Consider the following 12,822-nt stretch of genomic DNA (forward strand, 5'->3'; position numbering starts at 1 on the left):
AAATCCAAATAATAAAATAATAAAACTCACTCAACCTGTGCTAAGTGACTTAGGTCAAGATCCTCCACAAAATAATGTAGGTCTCAAAAAGTGGGTAGAGTTTGCAAGAAATTTTACAAAAACATATCATAGTAGATATTTTTAGAAAGAAACAAGCTATAACCTAGTCAAATTAGTCTAGTTTTTTATTAGCTAGGTTGATTACAAATTCCTATAGAGTTGTCATCAAATTAGGTACAATAAAATGAACAATCAATTGTTCCTAGCTAGCAGGATCAAATATAGTTTTTTAAGGTGATGAAATTGCATATGTAGATGCATCACTTGCATGCCAGGAATGAAGTACATTCCCCAACTTATAATGAATGGTTGGCTATAAAGGCTCCATATAGTGTCCCAACAATGGAAGCAAATGATATAACCATGCATGTATTGGTACACTCTCCCTATGAGGATCCCAAGTATCTATTGTTGTTGTTAATTTGGGCATCCTATATGATCTAGAATGTTATGAAGTACTAAATATGGTAGTAACCTCTCCCATGTCTCCAGAAAAAGAAGCATAGGTTCAGGGTCCCTTGGCTCCTAGGAATTTGTAGCATTTATTCTCACTATTGGAAAAATAAATTCAATGAAGAGTTGACTGAAATGAGTTGAAGAAGCAAGCTCTACTTCTATGTGAATTTCATAATCATGAATCTCACTCTCTTGTAGAAGCTACAATACAAGTTGAAACACAAATATGTATGTAAGAAAAATGATGAGATGTATGGAGTTTTTCAAATAGGTGAAACTTCATCAGATAGTAGAGAGTTAAAAAGAGAACTAAGAGAAAATTAGATTACAAAATTTCCTAATCTACTTTAGGGATAAATATTATATATTATCAAAATTTGATAGGACAATTGAGAAATGACTAGTAGAAGAGAGCTTTGCATATGATTTAAATACATTAGCAATAAATATTGTCAAGCAATGATATCATCATTCTTAACCAAGCACTAACTTCTTTATTTGTGTACCTAGTTTCTACATTGATCTATAAATTATTTTTATCAATAAATATTTTTATTGTATTGGGTATTCTATTATCACATTAAGCCAAAAATGAAAAATGTTGATTTAAAGAAATATGAAATGATGTGACAACCAATCTTGCTCACATATCCTAAACTCACTAGGTCTTCTTACTTCTTCCACCTAAGAAAATAGGGCTTCTTTCACACCCTATGCCTCTAAGGATTATATCAAAGAGATCCCACTTCTTCAACTGGTGCACATCTACAGGTTAGTACAATATTGCTTAAATTTTGACAAACACACAAATAACCCCAATGCTCCTTGGACCTTTCCATTCAGTCAAATGAATAACTAGGAATTCCTTAGGTTACTCATCAACACAATAAACCCAAAATAAGTTCAAAACCCTATTTGAGTTATAATCCATAGGTCAATTGGTGCTTAGGTGCTTGGAAAAGGGTATAAGAATTAGCCCTCAAAATGCACTAAAATTGAGATATTTTAAAAAATCCCTAAAAAATGGCCAAAACAAATCATCTTTCTAGATACCCTTTTTTTTAGTACTTGAATATTTTGTAATCTTAAGCCCCCAACTTGTCCGTGCAACCCAAGCACAATTTTAGGCTAAATTTGAGGATTTCAAGGGTTTTGGTGTTGTTTGGGTTTTTTACCTCCTAAAATCCTTACCAAGACTCCTCCTTTGGATTAGAGTTAGCCCTCATCATCTACTTACCACATTCTTGGATTGAAGAAATAAACATTTAAATCCACTCCAAATGCTCTTTTTTATCATTTTGATCCCGAACCAAACATAGTTTGCTCTCCTAAGGCATCAAACTAAAAATTCTTGTCATGCTTCCCATGGGCTCTCCTTTGCTATAAAAAATGTAAAAGGTTTCTAGTTAAAAATACCAAGGGGCTATACATTTTATATCTTGGGAAATGGCCCTAAGACTCCATTTTGTGATGGTGCCCTAGTTCAGAACAACAACTTGCTAACTTACAAAATAATTTATTTGAACACATAAAAATTTTTGTAACAAAAAAAAAAACTATAAAAAGAAATGAATGAAGACCACCACTAACACTTCTAACTCAAAAAACCCCAACTTTGATCCATACTGAGCATGAAAAAAACAATCAAATCAAGAAATTGTTGTAAAAAATAAAATGTTGATTACAATATGTACATTTTCATTTCTTTGTCTTCCAACCTCTTTAAATGGTTAAGTTTGAACTTATATAGGCTTGGAATGGATATTTTCAACTACTTTTAGTGGTTGAGGGGTTCCCACAAATAAGTTTCTCTTTTTTTTATAAAAGTTGCAAAAGTTGTCAATGACAACTTTGCAAGAAATGAGCAATTTTTGCAATTTTACAAATTATCTACCCAAACTTTATCTACTTACTAAAAAAAATTTCAAAAGGACCAAGATGGATCCAAAACACCTAATAATGACCCTAAAACTCTTGATTAACCTATTTCACCTTCATAACCCAAAAATGCTCTATTGAGCCAGATGAGAAATTTTGAGCAATTAGTAGCAATATTTGCATTGTGGGGCTCTTTTAATCTATCTAATCTGACCTTAGAACCAAGTTGATACCATTATTAATATATTTATGTGGCTAGCATCAATACAAGCCAAAAACAACAAAGAAGCCCTAGGTCTACCCTTTAGCCTATGTAAGTGCCCTTGCACCATACTCCCTCATCAAAAAAAGCTATCCCACTTGATGGAAACATGTCTAAGGGTATTCCAACCTTCTTGAACTCTGTTTCAGCAACCCAAGTAGCCTCTAAAGTTGGCTTTCCCTTTTATTGAAAGAGATGTTCCATATACACCTTGTGCCTTGTAGACTTCTTCACCCTTGAGTCTAACACTTTCTCTACTTCCAACTTGTCTATATTAGATGTCGCAATAGGCTCAAGGTTAGGATGAAAATCTAGACTAATTTGAGGTAAGGTTTATTTGTATGCCACCAAGTCATGCACATTAAAAATAGGAGATATGCCTAAATTTGAAGGTAAGTCTACCTTATAGGCATTTTCTCCATAATTTGCCAAGATTTTCCAAGGCCCTACCCTCTTCATCTGTAGCTTGGTAGGAACACCTTTTTGAAATCCTTGCTTTATTCAAATGGATAATTACATAGTCACCAAGAGAAAATTGAACATTTTTCCTCTTTTCATCTACTTTGGCCTTGAGTCTTTTAGTGTTATCATGGATAGTCTGCTTGACTTGCTCTTGAATCTCCTTCATAGTTTGAACAAAGTCTTCAAATTGTCCACTTGTCTGATCCATATCACCAAGATATCTCAGTTCACATACACCCCTTGAATGCATTCCATAAACGATCTCATAAGAACTCTTTCTAGTGGTCCTATATATTCTTGCTATCATTATAAGCATACTCTGCTTGTGAAATGATAACATCACAACTTTGACCATATTCTTTAGTTAGGCACCTTAGAAGATTCCCTAAGGTCCTATTAACCACTTCAGTTTGACCATCAGTTTGGGAATGGTAAGCTAAACTAAATGACATGTTTGTACCAAACTTTTTCTACAAGGTTTTCCAAAAGTGACTCATATTTTTTACATCCCTATCTAATCCAATGCTTAATGGGAGTCCATGAATCCATATTACCTCCTTGAAAAATAAGTGGGCAATGTGATGAGCATCATTAGTTGTCCTACATGGAATGAAATGCCCCATTTTTTTGAATCTATCAACAATAGTTTGTAAATGCTATCATACCCTTGCTTGGTTTTTGGTAAACCTACAACAAATTCCATACTTACACAATCCTATGGCCTATTTGGAATCTCTAGAGGTTAATATAAACCTACATTGATGATTCCTCCTTTGGCTTTCATGCACACCATGCACTACTCCACATACTTGGTTACATCCCTCATCTTCTTTGTAGAGATTCTGAAAACTCTCTATTCCAGTTCTTTGGAGTTGAATCTCATGGACTATCATAATCCTACTACTTAGTGCATTTTCCACTTTGTTCAACTATCCCTTCTTATGCTTGATTGTGAAGGTAAAGTTCTTCAAATATTCCATCCACTTCAAGTGTTTATTGCTCAACTTCACTTGAGTGTTGATGTAGCTAAGAGCTTGATTATCTATAAACACAAAAATTCCTTGGGGAAAAATTAATTTCTCCACTTCTTAAGACACTGAACTAAGACATAGATCTCTAAGTCATAGGATGAATACTTCTTCTAGGCCTTATTAAGCTTCTCACTATAAAAAGCCACCAGTTTACCTTCTTGACTCAAAACACCACCTATTGCTAAGCCACTTACATCACATTCTAAGGTCAAAAATTTCTCAAAACTAGGCAATTCTAGGATAGGTTGTGTAGCTACTTGTTTCTTCAACATTTCAAATGAATTTTTAGATTCTAAAGTCTAGTTAAACTTAGATTTTACTCCACCCTTTATGGTATCCAATAAAGGTGCACAAATACCACTAAAATTTCTAATGAATTTCCTATATAATTGAGAGAAACCATGGAAACCTCTTACCTTAGTAGATGTGCTAGGTGTTGGCCAATCTAGTATAGTAGCTACCTTCTCCTTGTCCATCTTTAATGTTCCTTGAAACACCACAAAGCTTAGGTACATAAGTTCCTCCTTGAAGAAGTAACATTTCAGATTTATGGCTAGCTTCTCCTCATGAAGCCTCTCCAAAATTTCCTCAACATGCTTGATATCCTCTTCCCTAGTCTTTTGAAGATAATTTTATCATCTAGATACACCACTAAAAAATTTCCTATTCAAAATCTCTGACCACTTCATTCATGAGGCTCATGAATGTGCTAGGAGCATTGGAAAGACCAATTGGTATTATAAGCCATTCATAATGACCATCAACAATCTTAAATGTTGTCTTCCATTCATCTCCCTCCTTTATCCTTATTTGGTGATAACCACTCTTCAAATCTAGCTTAGTGAAGTATTTAGCACCTCTAAGAAAATCCATAAGGCCTTCAATCCTAGGTATGGGAAACCTATACCTGATTGTAATAATATTGATGGCTCTTGAATCTATACATAATCTCAATTTACCTTCTTTTTAGATTCCAAAACAACAAGAACTACACATGGGCTTATGCTCTTTTGTATCAAGCCTTGATCCATCAATTCTTGGACTTGTCTTGCCACTTCTAAGTTTTTATCTAGAGACAACTTTTATGTTTCTTTATTAGGCAAGGAAGCATTGAAACAAAGGTAATTTGATGACTAATAAGTCTCCTAGGAGGTAGAGTAGCTGGAGTACCATCTTTCACTATGTCCTTATACTTTTCAATCAAATTTTGGACTTCAATTAGTAAGGGTTCCTTGGCTAGATTCTCCTCTACTTTAGAGCTTATCTCTATTACAAAAATTTTACATTCCTCATCCTTGAGATTTTTAAAAAACTCTTTCCCACTATAAAATAGCACACTATCTAGTTTTGCTCGTGTTTCCTCCCCTTCCAATAAGAACTGTATTTTTAAGATATTTCTTCCTTTCTTTAAAGATATGATACTTTTACTAACATCATGCAAAACTTCCTAATCAAATTTCCAAGGCCTACCTAGAAAAAGATGACAAGCATCCATAGGCAAAACATCACACGACAATTTGTCCGTGTATCATGCTATGGAGAGTTCCACCCAAGCTTGCTCATTCACCAAGATGATTTGTTTCTTTTTAAGACAAGTAATATTTTAAGGGTTTTCATGAGGTCTCTTCTCTAATTTCAACTTAGAAACAACCTCCTTTGATATTACATTATTATTAGAACTGGAATCTACCACCACTTTGCATACTTTTCCTAGGATTTTTCTTTTTATCTTAAACAATGCCCTCCTATGTTTAGGTTCATTAGGAGCTGGTTGTTTGATCAATAATATCCTAAACATGAGCTTATTACCTTTTTTTCACTCAATTTCATCTACATTATATTATTTTTTGCAATCCTCTTGCATATATGTCTTTCTTTTGTTTTGATTTGAGGAAGAAGGGTTCTTTGGGCATCTATAGGTTGTATGACCCAAGTGACCACAATTGTAACATTTCATAGTTGTAAAGTATGAATTGGATCTTCTTGATCCTCACCCTCTACTTGAACCTCCTTGGTTTCCTCTCCATCTATTGTAACTTCCTCTTGAGGGGTTATGACTAGCTTGCTTTACAAACTTGCTTTCACCTTGATTCTTTTGCTCACTACCTCTACCTTGGTAGCCTCCTCTTTGTCCTATTTGATTCCCACCCTTTCCTCTATCCTTGAAGTTAGAATCTCCTTTCCTTTTATTTTTTTCCTCTACCTTTATAGCTAGCTAATGGAATTTTTGAACTGTGGTAGGTGCCCACAAACTGAGCTCCTCTTGGATATTTCACTTCAAGCCACCTAGATATCTTGTCACTTTGATTGGCTTATCTTCTTGCTGCTTGGATCTCAGACATAACCTTTGAAATTATTTAGTATAAGAGGTCACATCTAGGTCATTTTGCTTCAATCCTTGACTTCTCTTGTGGAGATAAATTTCAAAGTATTTAGGCAAGAAGTTCTCCTTCACTTTAGTGACCATAGCCTTCCAGTCAGCTATAGGAGTCTTACCTAGGCTGATTCTTTCATCTTGTACATATTTCCACCATGTTAAAACTGAGCCTCTAAGCCTTGACTTAGCAAATTTAACCTTTTTTGCCTCTAATACCCCCTCACAATCAAAATGGTTCTTAACTGCATCTCTATCAACCTTTCCACTAAGAAGTGGTACACCTTCCAAAGTTTTTCCTCCTAGGGCTTTGATAGCCTTTAGTAAGGGCTCCTTGTTCAAGATAAGGTCAGTTTCAAGGACTACATCCTCCTCTGCTACCTCTTTACCCCTTTCATATTCTTGTTCTTCCTTTCTCCTGGCTGTTTCAACAAATGCATCTAGTTGCATCTTCACCTCTACTAGGGATTCTTCGAGAACTCCATTCTTATCCCTTTGTTTATCAACTTCCTTAGCTAGTTCTACATTTTTTACCATGTTGGTTTCACCTATTGAGTCTCCAGTGGCTGTAGAAATCCACCAATTGTTTCCAAATATTTAACTTGCTTTGATACCACTCTGATGTGACAACTAATCTTTCTCACAAACCCTAAACTCTTTGGGGTCTTCATAGGTATTCAACCTAATCAAATAGGGCTTCTTTCACACCCTATTCCTCTAATTATTCTATCAAAGAGATCCCACTTCTTCAACTAGTGCACATCAACAGGTTAGTACAAGATTGCTTAAACTTCCACAAACACACAATTAACCCCAATTCTCCTTGGACCTTTTCATTTGGTCAAAAGGACACCAAGGAATTCCTTAGGGGACTCATCAACATACTACACCCAAAAATGGTGCAAAACCCTATTCAAGTTCTATTCCATAAGTCAATGTGTGCTTAGGTACTTGGAAAAGGCTATATGAGTTAGCCCTCGAAATGCACTAAAATTGAGATATTTTGAAATTTTCCTTTAAAATGTCCAAAATAAGTCACCTTTCAAGATACCCTTTTTGGATTACTTGAGTATTTTGTAACTCTTAAGCCCCCAACTTGTTCGTACATCCCAAGCACACTTTTAGGCTTAATTTGAGGATTTCAAGGGTTTTGGTGTTGTTTGGATTTTAAACCTCCTAAAAATCCTTACCATGACTCCTCCTCTAGATTGGAGTTATCCCTCACCATCTACTTACTCACCACATTCTTGGATTTAAGAATTAGACATTTCAATCTACTTCAAATGCTCCTTTTCAGATTTTTAATCCTTAACCAAACATGGTTTGCTTTCCTAGGGCATCACACTAAAAATGCTTGTCATTCTTCCCATGGTCTCTTATATTTTGTAAATAATATTCAAGGAGTCTAGTTCCAAATCCAAAGAGGCCATACATTTTATACTAAGTGAAGTGGCCCTAAGACTCCATTTTGTGTTGGCTACCCAGTTCAAAACAACAACATGGTAACTTACAAAAAAATTTATTTGAAGACACAAAAATCTCTATAAAAACACAAATTTTTATTTTAAAAAATGAAGGATAAACACCACTAATACTTCCAACTCATAAAAACCTAACTTTGATCTATACAAAGAATGAAAAAAACACTCAAAACAAGAAACTGTTGTAATAAATAAAGTGCTAATTACAATCTACACATTGTCATTTCTCCTTCTTCTAACTTCTTGAAAAGGTTGAGTTTGACCTTATATATTCTTGTCATGGATTTTTCCAACTAATTTTATTTGTTGAAGGGCTACCATAAAGAAGTTTCTCTTTTTGCATAAAACTTGCAAAAGTTGTCAATGACAACTTTACTAGAAATGAACAATTTTTGCAATTTTGCAAATTATCTACCCAACCTTTCTGTACTTTCTACCAAACTTTCCAAAAGGCCTAATATAGATCCAAAACACCTAATAAGGACCCTAAAACACTTGATTATCATATTTGGTCCTCAAAATGCAAAAATCTTGTATTGTGCCAAATGAGCAATTAGGAGCAATCTTGTATTGTGGAGCTTTTCTAACCTATCTACCACACCTTAGGACCAAGTTGATCCCATTATTACTCTAGTGATGTGGATAACATCACTACAAGCTAAAAACACCAAAGAACCCCTAGGTATACCCTTTAGCATACCTAGGTGCTCCTGCACCATGAAATAGGAAGGATAAATATTATAGATTGTAAATATTTGATATTAATATATTGGGTAATTGACAAACTACTAGGGTGATGGTTTTTTTTTTTTCTTTTTGACCTTGAGTGATCTATCATTAAAATAATAGAGTGGTATAAGAAATGAAAAAAGATTTAGGTCATACTAAATATAATAATAAAGAGTTGAAGGAAAGAAAAAAGGTTTTGATTCACACTTAATGAGAAAATAAAAACATATCACTAATGATGATGGGAGTCTATCATTACACTTCATTATCAATTATCATGACATTATAGAGCTAAAAAAGACAATAAATAATTCTAAATCATATTTTATAATCCATCATTAGATAATAAATAGTGAAAAAACACCTAAAAATAATTTTGAATAAAGAAAAAGAAATGTAATCCAAGAAGAAGATGCAACACAAATCATGAGGCTCATTTTCTTGTAAAATATTAATTTTGTTAAACAATTGTAAACACTTAGAAAATGCATTCTTTTTTCTATTACCATTCATGAGCTTCCCTTGAACAAAATAGAAATGAAGAGTCATAAATATACCAAATTTTTCTTTCAAAACCATATGTGACTTAAAATACAACATGTCCAATATTTTTGCAGATACACACATTAATTATACCATTTTTTCTTTCAAAACCATATGTGTAGATCTAAACATTAAGTGCAACATGTCCAATATTTTTGTAGATATGCATATTAATTACACCAATATTTTCTCTTAAAATCATATGTGCGGATATAAACATTAAGTAAAAAATGTCCAATATTTTTGTAGATATACACATTAATTACACCAATTTTTTCTTTCAAAACCATATGTGTAGATATAAACATTAAGTACAACATGTCCAATATTTTTGCAAACATGCACATTAATTGCACCAATTTTTTCTCTCAAAGCCATATGTGTAGATATAAACATTAAGTACAACATGTCCAATCTTTTTGTAGATATACATATTAAATACACCAATTTTTTTCTTTCAAAACCATATGAGCAGATATAAACATTAAATACAACATGTCCAATATTTTTGTAGATATACACATTAATTACACCAAATTTTTCTCTCAAAATTATATGTGTAGATATAAACATTAAGCACAACATGTCCAATATTTTTGTAGATATACACATTAATTGCACCAAATTTTTCTTTCAAAACCATATGCGCAGATATAAACATTGGGTATAACATGTCCAATTTTTTTTGCAGATATACACATTAATTACACCAATTTTTTCTTTCAAACCATATATACAGATATAATCATTAAGTACAACATGTCTTATATTTTTGTAGATATAGACAACCAATTCAATAAGGGTATAAGAATATGTTATTCTCGTGAAGAAGGACCATGTCAGATAATACAAGGGAATTTGATCAAAATAGGGAGACAATCACTAGATTGTTGTCTAACTTTCAAAGAGAAGGTGATGATAAATATTATTGTCCTTGCAAGAGTTGTAATAGTTTAAAGGAAAGAAGAATCAAAATCAAAATAGCTAAAAGACATTGTATAAAGAATGGTCACACTCAAGGGGGTTTGATTATTATCCATTACCAAGTTGTATGTTATATTTCTTTCACAATTAATATATATATGAACCAAAGAATGGGGATTTGATTATCATCATTTTTATATAGGTCAATCTCCCAAGGGTAGTACATGATATTGATGACGGGCCACACCACCCGTACCAACTCACAACCAAAATGCAATAATATGGAGACAAGAGAGATGACAAAATGCTTCATAAAACTTCCATTAATACTTGAAATTCATTAGAATATTCTCCAAATAAAAAAACTCCAAATTCTTACAATATAAGAGAGATTGCTTGCTAAGAGCTTCTATAAGAAATTACATCCGAAGAGCTTCTACTTGAAGAGCTTGTCTTGAAGAGCTTCTATTTCTCCAACTTCCATTAGAAGAGCTTTCATTTCTTGAACTTCCTTACAAGAGATTACATTAGAAAGAGCTTACAATTCCAAAACTTGATTACAAATGATAATAGGCCTTTCTTAAATAGGCACTTACCACCCAAGGCATGATTTATCCGCAACATTCTAGAATCTCCACAACCTTCTAGAATTTCCACCTAAATACAACTAAGCACCACTATGTGGCCCAATTAGAAAATTATATTTCTTTTGTGGATCACAACAAATATTAAATGCATGATGCCACCTACACACCTCAATTAATGGAATAACAGCTATTTTTATTATTTTTCTATGCATGATGCCACCTACACACCTCAATTAATGGAATAACAGCTATTTTTATTATTTTCCTATGCATGATGCCACCTACACACCTCAATTAATGGAATAACAACTATTTATATTATTTTTCTATTTATGCCACCCATTCACCTTGAAAATAGAGATTTCTCTTTTCTCCACTTTTCCTATTTTCTATTTTAAATTATTTTCCTTCCATTTTCGTCACTTTCTCTCTCCTCCACAATTTTTTTTTTTTCCCCTTCTTTTTTTTCTCTTTGTTTTTTTTTTTTTTTTTTTTTTTTCTAATGATTTAATTTTCCGATGCATGATGCTCCTGCATCCGACTCCCATGGTAGAAATTTTTTTTTGTTAATATGGAGTCACAAAATGAAGTAGCCATTGTTGAAATTTTTTTTTTCCTCTTCCTCCAACACATAGCTGGAACAAGTATCTGATGCTGAAATTTCTCCTTTGCAATGAACTCTATCCAAGCATAAATCTCATCCTCATTCAATCTTGTTGAATTAATCACACCTGTAATAAATCCAGCAACACCATACCAATCTTTCTTTGCATACCACATATGACTAACAAGATCCTCATGCAAAAAATCATCAATATCTTTTAAACTCATATCAAAGACAACATCCCATGATTCATAAGAATTTACCTGTTTGACATCTTCATCTTTGCTTGCCTCTTTTATGTCATCAACAATGCACGTAACTACTCCACTTGCTTGATCTCCAACGAAGGCACTATATTCTTCCTCCATTGCTGCAATCTTCACATCATCTTGATCTATTTCAGGTTCATAAATCTTGTCATCTTTATGCTCTTCCTCTTCTCTTTCATCTTCTTCAACTTTAGGTTCGCAAATAATTTCCTCTTCATCCGCTTGCTCTTCCACTAGATCATCTTTCTTTTCCACATCCAAGGAATTATCAACATTTCTTTTCTGGTGATATGCTTTTTGTTTCCGCAACTCAGCTTCTAATTCATTCACTTGCTTCTGCAAATCAACTAGCAATGATTGTTGATTTCTTGCTCTAAATTTCTCAAGTCGACAAAAAATGCAACAATATGGAGATAGAGAGATGACAAAAATGCTTCATAAAGCATCCATTAATTCTCGAACTTCCTTACAAGAGCTTCCATTCCTTGAACTTCTTGAACTTCCCATCCAATCACAAAAGTCATCTTCTTCTTTCCCTTCTCCATAGTCAAGTCTTTAGAAGACAAATCTCATGCAACACAAGAACCTCGTGCAAACTGCCTCACAGTCGGTGCTCTGTCTACACAATCAAGAACTTCTTCACAAACTTCACCCAACTCAAGGTCCTGGTGCAAACTGCCTCACGTTCGGCGATCTGTCCGCACGCTCAGGAACTCCTGCTCTGATACCACTGATGACGGGCCACACCACCCGTACCAACTCACAACCAAAATGCAATAATATGGAGACAAGAGAGATGACAAAATGCTTCATAAAACTTCCATTAATACTTGAAATTCATTAGAATATTCTCCAAATAAAAAAATTCCAAATTCTTACAATATAAGAGAGATTGCTCGCTAAGAGCTTCTATAAGAAATTACATCCGAAGAGCTTCTACTTGAAGAGCTTGTCTTGAAGAGCTTCTATTTCTCCAACTTCCATTAGAAGAGCTTTCATTTCTTGAACTTCCTTACAAGAGATTACATTAGAAAGAGCTTACGATTCCAAAACTTGATTACAAATGATAATAGGCCTTTCTTAAATAGGCACTTACCACCCAAGGCATGATTTATCCACAACATTCTAGAATCTCCACAACCTTCTACAATATCTACAACCT

The sequence above is a fragment of the Cupressus sempervirens genome, chromosome 2 (genome assembly GCF_028749045.1).
Source record: "Cupressus sempervirens isolate cs-2001-9-10 chromosome 2, ASM2874904v1, whole genome shotgun sequence".
NCBI classification, from domain to species: Eukaryota; Viridiplantae; Streptophyta; class Pinopsida; order Cupressales; family Cupressaceae; genus Cupressus; species Cupressus sempervirens.